Raw genomic sequence first — 18,927 nt, forward strand, 5'->3', positions numbered from 1 at the left:
CGCAATTCGTGACAAAAAAATTCTAAATATTCCATTACCGTACTTCGAAGGATGTCAACCGCTGTTTAAAATCTATTTTTATGCAATTTTTCTCGTAGAAAAGCGATAATATTCCGACCGGGAATCTCTTTTTCGGCAAACAGAGGAAAAAAATCACAAAGACGGGGGCGGTCAGGTCACGCGCCTAAGCCCACAGTCCCTTGATCGGCCACTTGAGAAAGGCGATAATGTGTTTCAGCCTGGGGCTGGGATGACGACATTCAGGTTTTTCCCGGGCTCTGAGCGCCTATGGACGACGTAGGAAGTGTCACGTTAGAGCAGAGATCCTTAGTAAAAGATAGAGATGGCAAAGAAGTTCCAGAAATGGTCAGACAGGCCACTTCCTGTAAAGGAATCTCTCAGGTTTTGACCTGCCATTTGAGTTCTGTTATACTCACAGACACCATTCAAACAGTTTTAGAAACTTTAGGGTGTTTTCTATCCATATATAATAAGTATATGCATATTCTAGTTACTGGGTAGGATTAGTAACCAGATTAAATCGGGTACGTTTTTTATCCAGCCGTGAAAATACTGCCCCCTAGCCATAAGAGGTTAAGACAGAATAAACTGTTTCTAATACCGGATAAAAACAACGTGAAGCATGTTCCAGTTCACACGCACCAAAACAGTGGAGTCCACCTGGAGTGACACTTACAAAGAACAGCAATACTTCTTAATTTCTCAAAAGAAAAACATCAACCAATTTCTAAAGACTGTTGACATCTAGTGGAAGCCATAGGAACTGCAACCAGGTTCCTCATAAATAGTGCTTTCAATAGAAACCTATTGGGAAACACAATGACCTAGATTTTTCTTCCCCCTGGATGGATTGTGCTCGGGGTTTCGCCTGTCAAATCAGTTCTGTTATACTCACAGACATTATTCTAACAGTTTTAGAAACTTCAGAGTGTTTTCTATCAAAATCTACTAATTATATGCATATTCTAGCTTCTGGGCCTGAGTAGCAGGCAGTTTACTTTGGGCACATTTTCATCCAGACGTGAAAATACTGTCCCCTAGCCCAAAGAGGGTTTAAAGTAGTTTGCAATATCAATGGGCTTTGTGATGAATGAGCCATCTGATTCAATGAATGAAGGAGCCGAGTTGGCTTTTTTTCCCCTAAAATGTAATTTAAGGTGCCCAAAAGCTTTTTACTATCATTCTTTATATAATTTATCTTTGTTTCATAGTGTAGTTTTTTAAAATTTAGTTTAGTCACATGATTTTTTAATTTGCAGTACATTTGCCAATCAGTTGGGCTGCCAGACTTAATTGCCATACCTTTTGCCTCATCCCTCTCAAGCATACCATTTTTCAATTCCTCATCAATCCAAAGGGATTTAACAAATTTTACAGTCATTTTCTTATGGGTGCGTGCTAATGTAACTGAAATAAATAGTTTCAGAAATCTGTCAAGTGCTGCGTCTGGTTGCTCCACATTACATACCACAGACCAGCAAATATTCTTTACATCATCAACATATGAATCACTACAAAACTTCTTGTATGACCTCTTATACACTATATTAGGCCCAGCCTTTGGAACTTTGGTTTTCCTAGATATGGCTATTATATTGTGATCACTACATCCTATGTATTTGGATACTGCTTTAAAGCAAATATCTGCAGCATTAGTACAGATGTGATCAATACATGTTGATGATTTAATTCCTGTGCTGCTTGTAACTACCCTGGTATGTTGACTGACAACCTGATCCAGGTTGCAGGCACTGGTTACAGTTTGAAGTTTTTTCCTGAGTGGGCAGCTGATGATAGCCAGTCAATATTTAGATCACCCAGAAAATATACTTATCTGTTGATATCACATACATTATCAAGCATTTCACACATATTATCCAGATACTGACTGTTAGCACTTGGTGGTCTATAGCAGCTTCCCACAAGAATGGGCTTTAGATGAGGCAGATGAACCTGTAGCCATATTACTTCAACAGTATCTAACATTAGATCGTCTCTAAGCTTTACAGGAATGTGGTTCTGAATATAAACCGCAACACCGCCTTCGTTGGCATTTCTGTCTTTTCGGTAGATTTTATAACCATGTATTGCTACCACTGTATCATCAAAGGTATTATCTAAGTATGTTTCAGAGTTAGTCAGAATATGAATGTTATCCGTTATCAGTAACTTATTGACTTCAAGGACCTTGTCTTTTAGGCTACATATTGTCGTGTCTTTGGGGGTACCATTAAACTGAAGATATGTTTATCAATTAGCTCCCTGTAATTATTATCACGCTGTCACAAGTATCTTCGTCTTCTGACGATAATGCGAAATCGTCATCGGAAAAGGAGGACCAATACGCAGCAGGTACGTGTATGCTCATCTTGATTTTTAATTACTCTCAAAATGAACATAAAAAAATAACAAACACGAAAAAAAACGAACGACAATAACAGTCTGACTAGGCACACGGCTAAGCACAGAACAATCACCCACAAATAACACATACAAACACACCCTAATATATGGGACTCTCAATCAAAGGCAGATAGACAACACCTGCCTTCAACTGAGAGTCCCAACCCCAATCAACCAAACATAGAAACACACACACTAGACTAACCATAGAATTAACTAAACATAAACCAAAACCCGGAAATACTAAATCAATCACCCTTTACACAAACACACCACCCCGAACCACATAAAACAAATACCCCCTGCCACGCCCTGACCAAACTACAAAACAATTAACCTTATATACTGGCCAGGACGTGGCACACGCGATTAAACTGATTAATCGTTTAATTGTAATTAACTAGGAGATTGGGGCACCAAGGAGAATATTCAGATTACAAAGCTATAATTTTCCTAATATAACTTTCCTGTACTATAATATTATATTCTATTATAGTATAGGTCGATTATCTTCTAGTTCAAATGGTGTATTTACCTCTAGTCCAGTCTCATTCCAAAACGTCGTAAATTGTTGTATCTGCACGAACCCAGTCTTTACTAAAATCATCCATACATCAATTGTCTTAAAATCATTTATTTACTACACTAAGTAATTAACAGAAAAACATACAAACAGTCATTATCGTCACAAAGAATTGGTATCGGAATGTGCCCTACTGGCTAAACAGGCAGGTCGGCCTGTTGAACAATGGGTCATAAATGGTCAGCTGAGAAGTTTACACAGAGTTCATTAACAATTGACAATTGAAGGCTCACTCATTCGGGAACAATTGCAATCAATATATATATTTACGCTCAGTGTGTCGTTCTGATTCATGTTGGAGAGTAGTTCTGTTGGGGAGTTTTGTCCGCGTTCTCTCTCTCTCTCTCTCGGTTAGAATGGATCTTTCAGAGCGACATTCATTAATGTCGTCATAGAATGGTGGTTTCGTTGGTCTTCGCGTTCGATGATATAATTTACTTAGCTGCAGACTAATAATTAATATCAAAGACTTGTTCTTATTCTGTCGGTATCAATAGTCTAAAAGTTAACCACGTGGTATGGTTCACTTTCAGTAGAGGAATTAGATGGTAGAACCTATGTGCCAACGGAGTGTAGGCCTGGTCTGGAGAAATGTAAATCAGGGAGTGTTTTATAGTGCCCATCGAACAGGCTGGTCAAATGACGCCTGGTCCTGTATGTGTCCCTGGGGCGTGCCTATGACTGAGTTAGATTTGGTTACAGAAATACAATTCTATCACATTACATCAGTACATAGCATCTCAATGTCTTACAAAAGCTTTATCCTTATTAATACATTCCATACACCCATATGAGGCAAGTCTTAAACTGAGTCTATTATATAAACAGTTTTATGGTAATATGGCTATATTGTCTCTTCTGAGTATCACAAAATGGTGCCAAGCGGATCAGTTCGTAGCTGGATTCTTCACCAATCTTCCATACCTTCTCCAGAACACAAAATGTCGCTTGGCTCTCCAATTCTATGAGTTGGAAGAATTTCCTGTGTCTCTCGATGGGCCATGTGGCCAGAGACTCTCCTGGAATTTTAGAGTTTTTACGAAGCTTTACACACAGGGTGGATTGTGTGCAAAAGGGAGGGGTCAACTGTCCTCCCTGTACCAAAAGAGGCCAACGTCATGACATACCCCCCCTGGTGGTTTGGATCTTGTTAATCCTGCAAGTTACAAATCAACATACAATCATGACCACGTGATGTCCCATTGGTAGATCATCGTTGCAGTCCTCTCTGGTGGTTGAACTTGGTAGGCTCTCTGAAAGCGGAGCCGTCCACCACAAGGATGGGCAGTTGATGTCCGGTTGGTGATCGCCGTTGCGGTCTCCTCAATTGGTGTACCTTGGTAGGTTCCCTGGAAGCTGTAAAGTACCCCAGGAAGGGCCAGGGAATGTCCTGGTTGGTGATCGCCGTTGCGGTCCCCCCCGGTGATTTACCTTGGTAGTCTCTCTGACAGCGGGCATGCCGCCACAAGGATAGGCTGTGGGTGTCCGGATTTGGGGTCGCCGTTCCGGACCCGTTGTCCAGACTGGAAGATCTGGGCAGTAACTTAGGCAGATGTTAACAACGCACACACACTCATGAAATATATATAATTACATTCATTCCCCAATGAGCGGCGTTGTGGCACTAAGTGATGGTTGTATGGGGACTTTGTTTATGGCTCTATTACTTCCTACGTGTCAAAGGAACTGAACCGAAAAGGAATGAAAGCATAAACAAAACAAAAATATACAAAATATAGTTCACACAAAAAAATCATCTAATTGGACTGTATTCTATATACGTCCAATGTTCTGGCAAAATGATTATCATGGCATTGTCTCTAATGCCATATCTAGGGTTTTCCTACTTGGTGTGTTGCTTAGGCGCTATCCTAAGTTGATAACTATATGATAAGTCTACAGCTGTAATGCACTAGTTTTGGGCAGTCTACAGGTATGACCTATGGACTTCTGGGAAGAAAACTGGTGAGTGCTGTAGAGTCAAAGGCCTAGAAGTAAATGTTCAACTTTACTAAGGCTGGTATATTGCTTGGGCCCTTAAGTGGTCCTAGCATAAATCCTAATTGGTTGTTCCGTTGTGCATGTGCGTTTATGCTTACACAAGCGCGCATGTCAAGGGAAGAAAACCAAGTATCCGGGCAGATTACAACTTGTTCAGAATGAGTCTGACGTAGTCAGGTAATTTTCAGGTCAATGCCTGGAGGTCAGTCAGAATTGGTGTCAAGGGAGTCTGTAGTAGTTTTCTACAAGTCACTGTCTTCCACTATTGTAGTGGCGATAGGTATGAAGTCTATTTCATAGCTATGTTATCCACGCAGGAGCTAACCTCACGACGGAAGTACTCTTTAAGTGTTGGACCAGTCATACGTGGTGTGATCATGGTTCATATAATTCTAATAATTTTACTCCTGAATGGAGGGTCCAATTTATTAGTGACATGTGTGTTAACCATTAGAAGAGTGCACTGGAGATTCCCCTCCACGTGTTGCACTATGAGTGACTCCTATGTCGCTGTTGTCAATGGTAATTTGATTTGTTAAGTCTCTAACCTTCTTACTGATTGTAGCTGGTATTGGTACTGGTACTCAAGGGGACCAGTTATCCTACCGATTTATTCTGAAATATTATCTACCGGAACACATGATTGGAGCATTTTACTAGTTGTATTGTAGTTGAACCTACGCATGGCAAAGAATGATTATTGTTGCCATTTGTTTTGGAGGTGGACAAGTCCACTGGACTTCCTTTACGACCGGTGTGGTACACCTCAGTACTATCTTAGATGTCTTCTAAGATAATCCCCGTCTAGGGGCCTGTCTGCTCCTCACTGTTCTCATAGGAGAGTTTACAACTAGATTTGATTTATGCTCTGGCGGCCTCGTACGGTGTTGTCCGTAGTCTCGACCCCCCCACCGGCCTCGATGAGGCTCATCATGGGTCTGGGCTACTATTCCCCCCCTTTGTGCCTCGGGACCCCCCCACCAGCGGGGCTCATCATGGGTCTGGGCTACTATGAAAAGGTCGGACCCTATGTATGAGTTGTCAGCGGCCGCGTTTTTATGAGAGTGGCTGTAACCTTACAACCAAATCTCCTGGTGTTTGCTTCAAAACGCTCAGTGGCTGTCGAGGCATGTCAGTCACCACCGCGTCCGCGTGTGGCAACCTCTTCATTACCTGTGAACTGAGACGAGGATATCGGTCTGTGATATCGCAAAGTGTTTCACAAGTGGGAGTCATCGGGTCAGTTGCTGGACTGACGCCATTAGTGTCATTGTAAGGGGTGACAGTCCCCAACAAAGCGGAAGGTGTATCATCGGAAGCAGAGTATACTCTGCGCATCAATGTTTTTCTTGCTGGGACGGCCGCAGTGCTTGCGGAAGTGTCCAAAGGGAAAGAAAGGTTCATCTCAACTACCGTATTACATGACTGCAAGGAGGAGGGAAGTTGCTTATTCACAGAGACAGCTGGCTCGAAATCATGAAAAGAATGATCAATCAGGTTGGCTGATGGAATGTGTCGAGATATCGTACTATCTCCGTGGATCGGATTTTGTACCAAGAGGTTTCTAAACGTCTTTTCTCTCAAGGGGTGCTTTCGACAGATACCCCTCGTGAAGGACTGCGTTGCAGCTAGCGTTAGGGGGAGACGGTGTGGTCAGTGGGGAAGGCACTGTGGCCTGTGACCATACCTGGTTGGTTTTCCAATCCATCAATGGGAGTAACCGATCCATCAAGTCTGCTCCAAGTAGCAGGGTTACAGTTTCGAGGCTGGTAACATACACAGTGTGAACGAGCGATACGTCCTGGAAGTGTAGTTTCAGCATGACTCTCAATGTGAGAGGCGAGGTAGTCTGAGTGACCCCTCGAAGTTTAGTGTCGCATCGTTCCACTTTTAACCAACGTTTAGTTGGCTTCAAAGCCCTTTTGAGATCATCAAACAATGTTTGAGAGATGAGTGATATTGTCGCACCCGAATCAATTAGCGCATGACAAGCTAAGCAGTCCTCCAGGACTGTTTCCAGGTATGGCCGTTTAGATTCGTGGTTAGTGGACATATTCCCCATAAAGTGGAGTGGTCGTTCGCAACGACGTGATGTGCCATGTCTGTTCAAGATGGAAGCAGATTGACTTTTCTGATTTTGAGTGGGCTTGGCTTTAACGAAGCGTTTGACCTTTTTCTTCGCAACTTTTGTATCAGAGTCTATAGACAGAGCCCGGGGGCTTGTTTCTTGATCAAGCGGGCCCTGGATAGGGTCTTGAATGAGAGCGGGAGAAATTTGAACTTTAACGTCCATGCTATGGGTGTTAATTCCTGCAGACCTGGTGTCCGTTAATTCCCCGTCTAGTCCTTGTGACTTATCTTTTACCCTTTTCTCAAATTGTTCTCGCTTAAGTTCTTCCCGTAGTGGGACTTCTGGAGAACATTGGTCTACGTTTTGGTCGTCCTTCAACCCTTTGTTACCCTTGTGCTCTGACACTTTTTGTGGGTTGGGTGCAGGAACGTAGCGAACGGGTCGATTGTAGCGGTAGTCATGTTGATGGCTACGTACTTTACAGTTATTTCGACCGCGGAGGTTATTGGAATCATGGTTTTGTGGTAGAAACTGTTGTTGTGCGTCATCTCTAGACGCTCCAATACCTGATAATGCTCCCTCTAACTGGAGTGAGTGCTCCTGGTTAAACTTCAAAACTGAGTGGTCAGGGCTCTTAGCGTTGTGAACTTTTGATGCCTCAAAAGCTGTGCTTGCAAGCTCTCTGAGTTGTAAGATAGGCAAGCCAACGTGGGCTGCAGGGCCCAAGTAGGTAATGAAGGTGGGATACATGTTCGACAGAAACATTTGTTTGAATGGTAACAGCTCTTCCATTCCTGTTTCTGTGAGTAGGCCAAAGTAAGCTGAACGAAGCCTATGATAGAAAGCTTGTGAGTGTTCGTTCCGAGCTTGTTTGACGGTGTTAGCCAGTGAGCTATCGTGTTTGCGAGTCGCAGAACCACTGAATTCTCATTTCAAAGCTGTGGCAAGTTTAGCATAGTCATTTAGCACGTGTTGCTGTTGTAGACGAATGAACCTCGTCACGTGTCTATTCGACGTTCGCTTCAACAGGTAAACCCTGTCAGAACCCGTAGCGTTCGGGTAGCCACCCAACGCGTCCTCTATGTCAGCTAGGAACGTCTCAGTATCGTTTGGCTGACCTGGAATGGGGTCAAAGGTGGAGAAATTCTTGACGAGTTTGTCAAGGTATTCTGCGCCAAGCGGGCAGAGAGGGTTGGCTTCATCCTGTGGAGAAATTGGGGCCGAAAGGCCAAGAGAAGAAGCCAAGCCTTGTTGTTGTTGGCCAAGAGGCACCATATTACTCAGTGCCGAAGGGCCAAGAGGAGAAGACTGAGGGACACATGAGGGAGGCAAGGTCTGAAACCTATTGTCTTCACTCCTGTGAGTACAGGGCTCCGGTTGCTTCGATGGGAAGTCGCGCTGTAGAGCGTGACCATTCTGGATTTCCTCCAGATGGTACCTAAGGGTGGAATTCTGCTGCATTGCAGAGTCCACTTGAGCGCTTAGAGTACTGATTTTGGACATGTGAGTGTCACACCTGCTCCTTTCGGTCTCAAACTTATCTGTCCTGGTTTGCAGATAGAGGTCTTGAGTACGGAGCGAGAGATTCAGTGATGAGATTTCCTCTGCTTGCTTAGAAATCAATATTTCCAACCTCATCACCTGAGTTCTCTCATCATTCATTTGGTCAGCGACTTCAATAAGTTCTGCTGATTTATCATCCAACAATGTCATTGTGTTCATTAACTGATCGTCTTTGGTCTGCAGCGCTTTGAGGAGCACCGTATTATTTTGAGTAACATTCAACAAAACAGCATGCATGTTGTCAAGTTGAGCGCTCCTGTTTGTAGATAACTCTTCAGATTTATCTAGTTTGGCGTGGACATCATCGTATTTAGTTTTGGCTAAATCGAGTTGTTCCTGTAACATATGATTTTGTTCCTGTAGAAAACGATTTTGTTGAAGAGCTTGTGCTTGTTCATCGTCGTACGTTTTTGCAATTACATTTAATTGTTCAGTTTTCGAACGCAGTTCCATAGCTAGCAGAATTTTTCCCTTTTCTGCATTTGTGATTGGTTTCCCGGTTCTCTCCACCTGTCCCTTTATGTCTACCGTTACCTGCTCGTGCTTCAGCTGTGCACTGCGGTATTGGACAGATGGCAATCTCGGATGGCAAGACATCAGAGCTAGACTGGAGAGAACCTTTACGAGGCCTGCGCCCGATGGTTGATTTTGGAAAACATTGTTGTCTGCTTTTCCACTAATGGCATAATTAGGGTTGTTATCGCTGCTGAGGTCAGAGATCAATCCATTTACGGGTGGAGGTTCACTAATTAGCGGGCGAGTGGGAACCACCCCCTCTGATAGCTTGCACATTATTAGAACATTTGAAAGGAAAAAATTGTTTTTCCTAATTTTCCAAAATTTGGTTTTGGAATGTGGAAAACTGCAAAGACGATTTTAATCTATTTATAGACGTTAATGGACCATCAGTACTGTACAGTACTGTGGAAGTTGGACGTGAATGAATTTGCAAAAGCAAATTGAATTAATCAATGCCAATGATTAGTCCTACCTGGGTAGGCTATCTGGGTATTAAACTTGAATTACCTGAGAGGTTGCTTCATCCCGGTTAATATGCAAAGTTTAAGTTGTCTCATTTAATTGGAAGAACCTAGAAAGGTATGTTCGACAATTTAACTTATTAAATTGAATGAGACGATAATCCATACAATCTCCATTGATTGGATATCATAAGTGTAAACCGTAGTTCAAATGTTGGGACACTTCACCACTAGGGTACGCTCCTCCCTGGGGCTGAAGCCACATGGGATTCACCCCCGTCAGTAGTGGGTTTGGTGAATGTGCTTTGCTAAAGCAGATTTTACTGATTAATCTATTTATGATATATCAAACCTGTATAGGCTATCTGGGAATTAACTTTGAATTACCTGAGAGGTTGCTTCATCAAGGTTAATATGCAAAGTTTAATTTGTCTCATTTAATTGGAAGAACCTAGAAAGGTATGTTCGACAATTTAACTAAATAAATTGAATGAGACAATGATACCCAAGCAATTCAGATTGCGGGGTTATCATAACAGTAATGTAGTTTAAATGTTTAGGGTACATTCACCACTATACTTTCCCTTAATGGGTTTTACTGATTAATCTATTTATGATATATCAAACCTGTATAGGCTATCTGGGAATTAACTTTCAATTAACCTGAGAGCATTGCTTCATCTAAGTTAAGTTTGGAAAAAGTTAATCATGTCTCATTGTAGACGCCCAATCAATTTTGGCTATTATTTGAAAGATCCACTTGAAAAGGTAAATCTGGCAATTTCACTTGTTAGTTAAATTGAATGAGACATCATATCCAGTCAATTGTGATTGTCTGGATATGTTACCGTGCTCCACGTTTGAATTTCCCCTAGAGATGTACTGGCAATTCTTCCCCACCAGGGTGCAGAATGCTGAAATTAAATGGAAGTACAAAGGTCGGACTTCCGTCGCGCTAGCGGAGAAATTTTAAACGTGTTACGGTGGAGGGTAAAATGTTCCCTCTCTGTTAGCTTACCCATAATGCTAAGCTATTGCTACTTGGTTCAGGAGTATCCTTCCAAGCACCAAAATAGGAAAGGGTGGGTTTTCTAGTGACGTCTCACCTTAACCCCTTTCAGCATATTCTGCTAGCGTTTATGCTGACCGGAGCGACACGGTACTTAAATATCGATACGCATATGGTCTGCCCACACTGTTTTAGTGCGGTAGGCAAATTATTCGGCTCGGTTTACCGGACAGTTAACTTCTAATTTCTAACCTTATTCTAGAAGTTAATATTGACCGACAGAAATAGTACCGTTTGGCCTAACGGACTAAATCTGGAATTTATTCCTCACTGCTATCGACATAAGACCGGAGCTACTCTAAATAGCTTCTCTCAATGGAAAATGCACAATCACTTTGTTTACATAGCAGGCTGTTTGTACAATTCTGTTTGCACAATTGATATATAGAATTTCACAGCAAAGTCCAATTCTATCTTAGATTCCTCGCACGGGGGCTCCAAATGTCGTGACTTTGGGCGTACCATTAAACTGAAGATATGTTTATCAATTAGCTCCCTGTAATTATTATCACGCGATTAAACTGATTAATCGTTTAATTGTAATTAACTAGGAGATCGGGGCACCAAGGAGAATATTCAGATTACAAAGCTATAATTTTCCTAATATAACTTTCCTGTACTATAATATTATATTCTATTATAGTATAGGTCGATTATCTTCTAGTTCAAATGGTGTATTTACCTCTAGTCCAGTCTCATTCCAAAACGTCGTAAATTGTTGTATCTGCACGAACCCAGTCTTTACTAAAATCATCCATACATCAATTGTCTTAAAATCATTTATTTACTACACTAAGTAATTAACAGAAAAACATACAAACAGTCATTATCGTCACAAAGGATTGGTATCGGAATGTGCCCTACTGGCTAAACAGGCAGGTCGGCCTGTTGAACAATGGGTCATAAATGGTCAGCTGAGAAGTTTACACAGAGTTCATTAACAATTGACAATTGAAGGCTCACTCATTCGGGAACAATTGCAATCAATATATATATATTTACGCTCAGTGTGTCGTTCTGATTCTTGTTGGAGAGTAGTTCTGTTGGGGAGTTTTGTCCGCGTTCTCTCTCTCTCTCTCTCTCGGTTAGAATGGATCTTTCAGAGCGACATTCATTAATGTCGTCATAGAATGGTGGTTTCGTTGGTCTTCGCGTTCGATGATATAATTTACTTAGCTGCAGACTAATAATTAATATCAAAGACTTGTTCTTATTCTGTCGGTATCAATAGTCTAAAAGTTAACCACGTGGTATGGTTCACTTTCAGTAGAGGAATTAGATGGTAGAACCTATGTGCCAACGGAGTGTAGGCCTGGTCTGGAGAAATGTAAATCAGGGAGTGTTTTATAGTGCCCATCGAACAGGCTGGTCAAATGACGCCTGGTCCTGTATGTGTCCCTGGGGCGTGCCTATGAGTGAGTTAGATTTGGTTACAGAAATACAATTCTATCACATTACATCAGTACATAGCATCTCAATGTCTTACAAAAGCTTTATCCTTATTAATACATTCCATACACCCATATGAGGCAAGTCTTAAACTGAGTCTATTATATAAACAGTTTTATGGTAATATGGCTATATTGTCTCTTCTGAGTATCACAAAATGGTGCCAAGCGGATCAGTTCGTAGCTGGATTCTTCACCAATCTTCCATACCTTCTCCAGAACACAAAATGTCGCTTGGCTCTCCAATTCTATGAGTTGGAAGAATTTCCTGTGTCTCTCGATGGGCCATGTGGCCAGAGACTCTCCTGGAATTTTAGAGTTTTTACGACGCTTTAGACACAGGGTGGATTGTGTGCAAAAGGGAGGGGTCAACTGTCCTCCCTGTACCAAAAGAGGCCAACGTCATGACAATATGTTAATATGGGCTATTTTTAGCACTTTTCTGGGTTGCTTGATTGTTTTTAATACTTTTACTGGGAAGCTTATTAAAGGTAGACTTACTCATGTTATTTACATGGGAGCTGATAGTGCAGGGCAGAGGTGTGGACTCGAGTCACAAATATGATGACTTGCAACTCGACTTTGACTTTAACACCAATGACTCGTGACTCGACTTGGACTTGAGCCTTTTGACTCGACCTGACTTGATACCCTCCCGAAGCCCAAATATAAAAAATTATGCTATTAAAAAAAGTGTGCAGCGCATCAACTCTTCATTTCACAGATTAAAGTTTGAATCGGACAGCAGCCAATCAAATTGTGCCAGCTGAGAAAAAGTTGTGCGTGGCAGTGCAGAGGAACGTTGGCGGGTGAATTCAGATGGAGACCTTTGAAAGATGATATCCAAAATTATTATTTTCGGATATAAAGACAACGCTGTATCAACAAAAAACGGATTGCAACTTGCAAAACATGCGGGAAGAAAATTACAGACGGAGGCGCAACAACTTTGTTAGACATTTGAAGCTACACAAAGAACGGTAAGTTGTGGCTAATATAGCTGACAGCTATATAATTTATAACTTTACTTGTGTAGCACGTAGGCAACGTAACATTAAATCAATGAACCTCCACACAGTCAGTCAGTGTGGGAATGTGATCATTGCACCCAAGATTGAGCTACAACTGGCTAGGCAATTGGTAGCCTGAATCCTGCCTGATGTGACTGCAGTTCCTAAAGCCACTGACATATGTTAGCCTACTGTAACCACACACACACTTGAGACTTGACTTGATACTTGACGGTCTTGACTTGGGACTTGACTCGGACTTGCCTGTCTTGACTTGGGACTTGACTTGGGACTTGAGTGCTCAGACTTGAGACTTACTTGTGACTTGTAAAACAATGACTTGGTCCCACCTCTGGTGCAGGGTAAGCTGCAGAAAGTGGTCTTCCTACTATTGCACACCGCCTCAGTGCTAACAGTGTAACTCTGGTTTATAGGCTCTTGATTACTGCTTACAATAGCTGTAGGATAAACAGATGTATTTGGTGCAATTAGGGGTACATAAATTAAATTACTTACATTGTGTTTGACAATGCACCTAAGATCATGTACATTTGATGCAGCATTATGACGACTCATTGTCACAATGGTAGGGACTAGCTGGTCTTAGCTCATTTACCAATCATTGTTTCAACGCAGCCTTGAAATGCGTGGACAGGAGCCAAGATGATTTGGATGGACACTGTCATTCCTGTAGAGTATCTTCTGTTTCCAAAAGGTGTCAAAGTTATCAATAAAAGTGACTCCAGCAGCGCTACAGTAGTCTTTCAGCCAGATGTGTAATGCCAGCAGTCTGCTGATTCTTTCACACCCGTGGCCCAACGATGGTACTGGACCTGGAATTATTGGCAATTTTTTTGAGTCTTTTAATGCTAAAATCAGTTCTTTAAAATCTATTTTCAAATGTTCCAAGCTAGCCCTCCTGATGTCATTTGACCCCACATGGACTACGACAGTGTCAGATCCAAGCATCTGTGGTAGAACAGTCGGAACAGCCTTGTTATGTCCTGTACTCGTGCTCCTGTGTAGCACAGGGTTTTTGCCTTGGGGACTGAGATGTTTCTCACCATAGATTTGCCTATGATGACAGCTGGTGATATTGAATGGGCTGGTCTCTCAGGCAGCCTCACATTCTGGCTGGGAGCTTCGAGGATCTGAACCCAAGGTAGAAGCCACCGGAGAGGGAGACAGAAACGAGGATGAAGAAATAGGTACCTCCGGATCCGATCTTGATTGGAAAAACTTGTCAATAATCTACTGACTGGCTTTCTTGATGTCTATAGTATTCTCTCTGATATGCAATATGGTTTCCACTCAGGTTATGGATGTGTCACTGCAACCTTAAAGGTCCTCAATGATGTCACCATTGCCTTTGATTCTAAGCAATGGTGTGCTGCTATTTTTATTGACTTGGCCAAAGCTTATGATATGGTAGAGCATTCCATTCTTGTGGGCTGACTAAGGAATATTTGTGTTTCTGATGGGTCTTTGGCCTGGTTTGCTAACTACATCTCTCAAAGAGTGCTGTGTATAAAGTCAGAAGATCTACTGTCTCAGCCACTGCCTATCACCAAGGGAGTATCCCAAGGCTCAATCCTAGGCCCCACTCTCTTCTCAATTTACATCAACAACATAGCTCAGGCAGTAGGAAGCTCTCTCATCCATTTATATGCAGATGATACATACCGTCTTATACTCAGCTGGCCCCTCCCCGGATGTTGTGTTAAATGCTCTACAACAAAGCTTTCATAGTGTCCAGCAAGCTTTCTCTACCCTTAACTTTGTTCTGAACACCTCCAAAACAAAGGTCATGTGTGTTTGGCAAGAAGAATGCCCCTCTCCCCACAGGTGTGATTCCTACCTCTGAGGGTGTAGAGCTTGAGGTAGCCACCTCATACAAGTACTTGGGGGTACGGCTAGACAGTACACTGTCCTTCTCTCAGCACTTAATATCAAAGCTGCAGGCTAAAGTTAAATCTAGACTTGGTTTCCTCTATCGTAATTGCTCCTCTTTCACCCCAGCTGCCAAACTAACCCTGATTCAGATGACCATCCTACCCATGCTAGAATACGGAGGCATAAAGTGGGGGGAATTTTTTTTTAATCACCTGCTGATTTTGTACGTTTGCCCACTTACAAAGAAATGATCAGTCTATAATTCTAATGGTAGGTTTATTTGAACAGTGAGAGACAGAATAACAACAAAAAAATCCAGAAAAACGCATGTAAAAAATGTTATAAAATGATTTGCATTTTAATGAGGGAAATAAGTATTTGACCCCTCTGCAATACATGACTTAGTACTTGGTTGCGAAACTCTTGTTCACAATCACAGAGGTCAGACGTATCTTGTAGTTGGCCACCAGGTTTGCACACATCTCAGGAGGGATTTTGTCCCACTCCTCTTTGCAGATCTTCTCCAAGTCATTAAGGTTTCGAGGCTGGCGTTTGGCAACTCGAACCTTCAGCTCCCTCCACAGATTTTCTATGGGATTAAGGTCTGGAGACTGGCTAGGCCACTCCAGGACCTTAATGTGCTTCTTCTTGAGCCACTCCTTTGTTGCCTTGGCCGTGTGTTTTGGGTCATTGTCAGGCTGGAATACCCATCCATGACCCATTTTCAATGCCCTGGCTGAGGGAAGGAGATTATCACCCAAGATTTGATGGTACATGGCCCCGTCCATCGTCCCTTTGATGCGGTGAAGTTGTCCTGTCCCCTTAGCAGAAAAACACCCCCAAAGCATAATGTTTCCTCCTCCATGTTTGACGGTGGGGATGGTGTTCTTGGGGTCATAGGCAGCATTCCTCCTCTTCCAAACATGGCGAGTTGAGTTGATGCCAAAGAGCTCCATTTTGGTCTCATCTGACCACAACACTTTCACCCAGTTGTCCTCTGATTCATTCAGATGTTCATTGGCAAACTTCAGATGGGCATGTTTATGTGCTTTCTTGAGCAGGGGGACCTTGCGGGTGCTGCAGGATTTCAGACCTTCACGGCGTAGTGTGTTACCAATTGTTTTCTTGGTGACTATGACCCAGCTGCCTTTAGATCATTGACAAGATCCTCCCGTGTAGTTCTGGGCTGATTCCTCACCGTTCTCATGATCATTGCTACTCCACGAGGTGAGATCTTGTATGGAGCCCCAGGCCGAGGGAGATTGACAGTTCTTTTGTGTTTCTTCCATTTGCGAATAATTGCACCAACTGTTGTCAACTTCTCACCAAGCTGCTTGGCGATGTTCTTGTAGCCCATTCCAGCCTTGTGTAGGTCTACAATATTGTCCCTGACATCCTTGGAGAGCGCTTCGGTCTTGGCCATGGTGGAGAGTTTGGAATCTGATTAATTGATTGCTTCTATGGACAGGTGTCTTTTATACAGGTAACAAGCTGAGGTTAGGAGCACTCCCTTTAAGAGTGTGCTCCTAATCTCAGCTCGTTACCTGTATAAAAGACACCTGGGAGCCAGAAATCTTTCTGATTGAAAGGGGGTCAAATACTTATTTCCCTCATTAAAATGCTAATCAATTTATAACATTTTTGACATGCATTTTTCTGGATTTTTATGTTGTTATTCTGTCTCTCACTGTTCAAATAAACCTACCATTAAAATTATAGACTGATCCTTTCTTTGTTAGTGGGCAAACGTACAAAATCAGCAGGGGATCAAATACTTTTTTCCCTCACTGGAGAGCCTTACGGTTATGGGCGGTGCAGTTGCCGTACCTGGCGGTGACACAGCCCGACAGGATGCTCTCAATTGTGCATCTGTAAAGGTTTGTGAGTGTTTTTTGTGACAAGCCGAATTTCTTCAGCCTCCTGAGGTTGAGGATGCGCTGCTGCGCCTTCTTCACCACGCTGTCTGTGTGGTTGGACCATTTCAGTTTGTCCGTGATATGTACGCCGAGGAACTTAAAACTATCTACCCTCTCCACTACTGTCCAATCGATGTGGATAGGGGGGTGCTCCTTCTGCTGTTTCCTGAAGTCCATGATCATCTCCTTTGTTTTGTTGAGTGTGAGGTTATTTTCCTGACACCACACTCTGAGGGCCCTCACCTCCTCCCTGTAGGCCGTCTCGTCATTGTTGGTAATCAAGCCTTCCACTGTAGTGTCGTCTGCAAACTTGAGGATTAAGTTAGAGGCGTGGCCACGCAATCGTGGGTGAACAGGGAGAACAGGAGAGGGCTGAGAACGCACCCTTGTGGGGCCCCAGTGTTGAGGATCAGCGGGGTGGAGATGTTGTTACCTACCCTCACCACCTGGGGCGGCCCGTCAGGAAGTCCAGGATCCAGTTGCACAGGGCGGGGTCGAGACCCAGGGTCTCGAGCTTGGAGGGTACTATGGTGTTAAATGCTGAGCTATAGTCAATGAACAGCATTCTCACATAGGTGTTCCTCTTGTCCAGATGGGTTAGGGCAAAGTGCAGTGTGATTGCGATTGTGTCGTCTGTGGACCTATTGGGGCGGTAAGCAAATTGGAATGGGTCTAGGGTGTCAGGTAGGGTGGTGGTTTTATGGTCCTTGACTAGTTTCTCAAAGCACTTTATGATGATGGAAGTGAGTGCTACGGGGCGGTAGTCATTTAGCTCAGTTACCTTAGCTTTCTTGGGAAGAGGAACAATGGTGGCCCTCTTGAAGCATGTGTGGACAGCAGACTGGGATAAGGATTGATTGAATATGTTCGTAAACACACCAGCCAGCAGTCTGTGCATGCTCTGAGGACGCGGCTGGGGATGCCGTCTGGGCCTGCAACCTTGCAAGGGTTGACACGTTTAAATGTTTTGCTCACGTCGGCTGCAGTGAAAGGAGAGCCCGCAGGTTTTTGTAGCGGGCCGTGTCAGTGGCACTGTATTGTCCTCAAAGCGAGCAAAGAAGTTGTTTAGTCTGTCTGGGAGCAAGACATCCTGGTCCGCGACAGGGCTGGTTTTCCTTTTATAGTCCGTGATTGACTGTAGACTCTGCCACATACCTATCGTGTCTGAGCCATTGAATTGAATGTAGACCCTGCCACATACCTCTCGTGTCTGAGCCGTTGTCTCTATACTGACAATTAGCTTGGTTGATTGCCTTGCGGAGGGAATAGCTACACTGTTTGTATTCGGTCATGTTTCCAGTCACCTTGCCCTGATTAAAAGCAGTGGTTTGCGCTTTCAGTTTTGCGCGAATGCTGCCATCAATCCACGGTTTCTGGTTTGGGAATGTTTTAACACTCCCTGTTTACCCAGGACTGTGTGGCCAAGCACGCCTCTAACTTAATCATTAAGTTTGCAGATGACACAACAGTAGTAGGCTTAATTACCAACGATGACGAGACAGCCTACAGGGAGGAGGTGAGGGCTCTGGGAGTGTGGTGCCTGGAAAACATCCTCTCATTCAATGTCAACAAAACAAAGGAAATGATCACGGACTTCAGGAAACAGCAGAGGGTGCACCCCCCTATCTACATCTACAGGACACAGTGGAGAAGGTGGAAAGCTTCATGTTCCTTGGCATACACATCACTGAATAACTGAAATGGACAGTGTGGTGAAGAAGGCGTAACATAGCCTCTTCAACCTCAGGAGGCTAAAGAAATTTGGCTTGTCATCTAAAACCCTAACAAATTTTACAGATGCACAATTGAATTGAAAGCATCCTGTCGGGCTGTATCACCGCCTGCAACCGCAAGGCTCTCCAGAGGGTGGTGCGGTCTGCCAAAAGCATTACCGGGGGCAAACTACCCGCACTCCATGACAGCACCACAAAAGATCATCAAGGACATCAACCACCTGTTCACCCCGTTA

This window comes from Salmo salar, chromosome 14 (genome assembly GCF_965601325.2).
Source record: "Salmo salar chromosome 14, fSalSal1, whole genome shotgun sequence".
NCBI classification, from domain to species: Eukaryota; Metazoa; Chordata; class Actinopteri; order Salmoniformes; family Salmonidae; genus Salmo; species Salmo salar.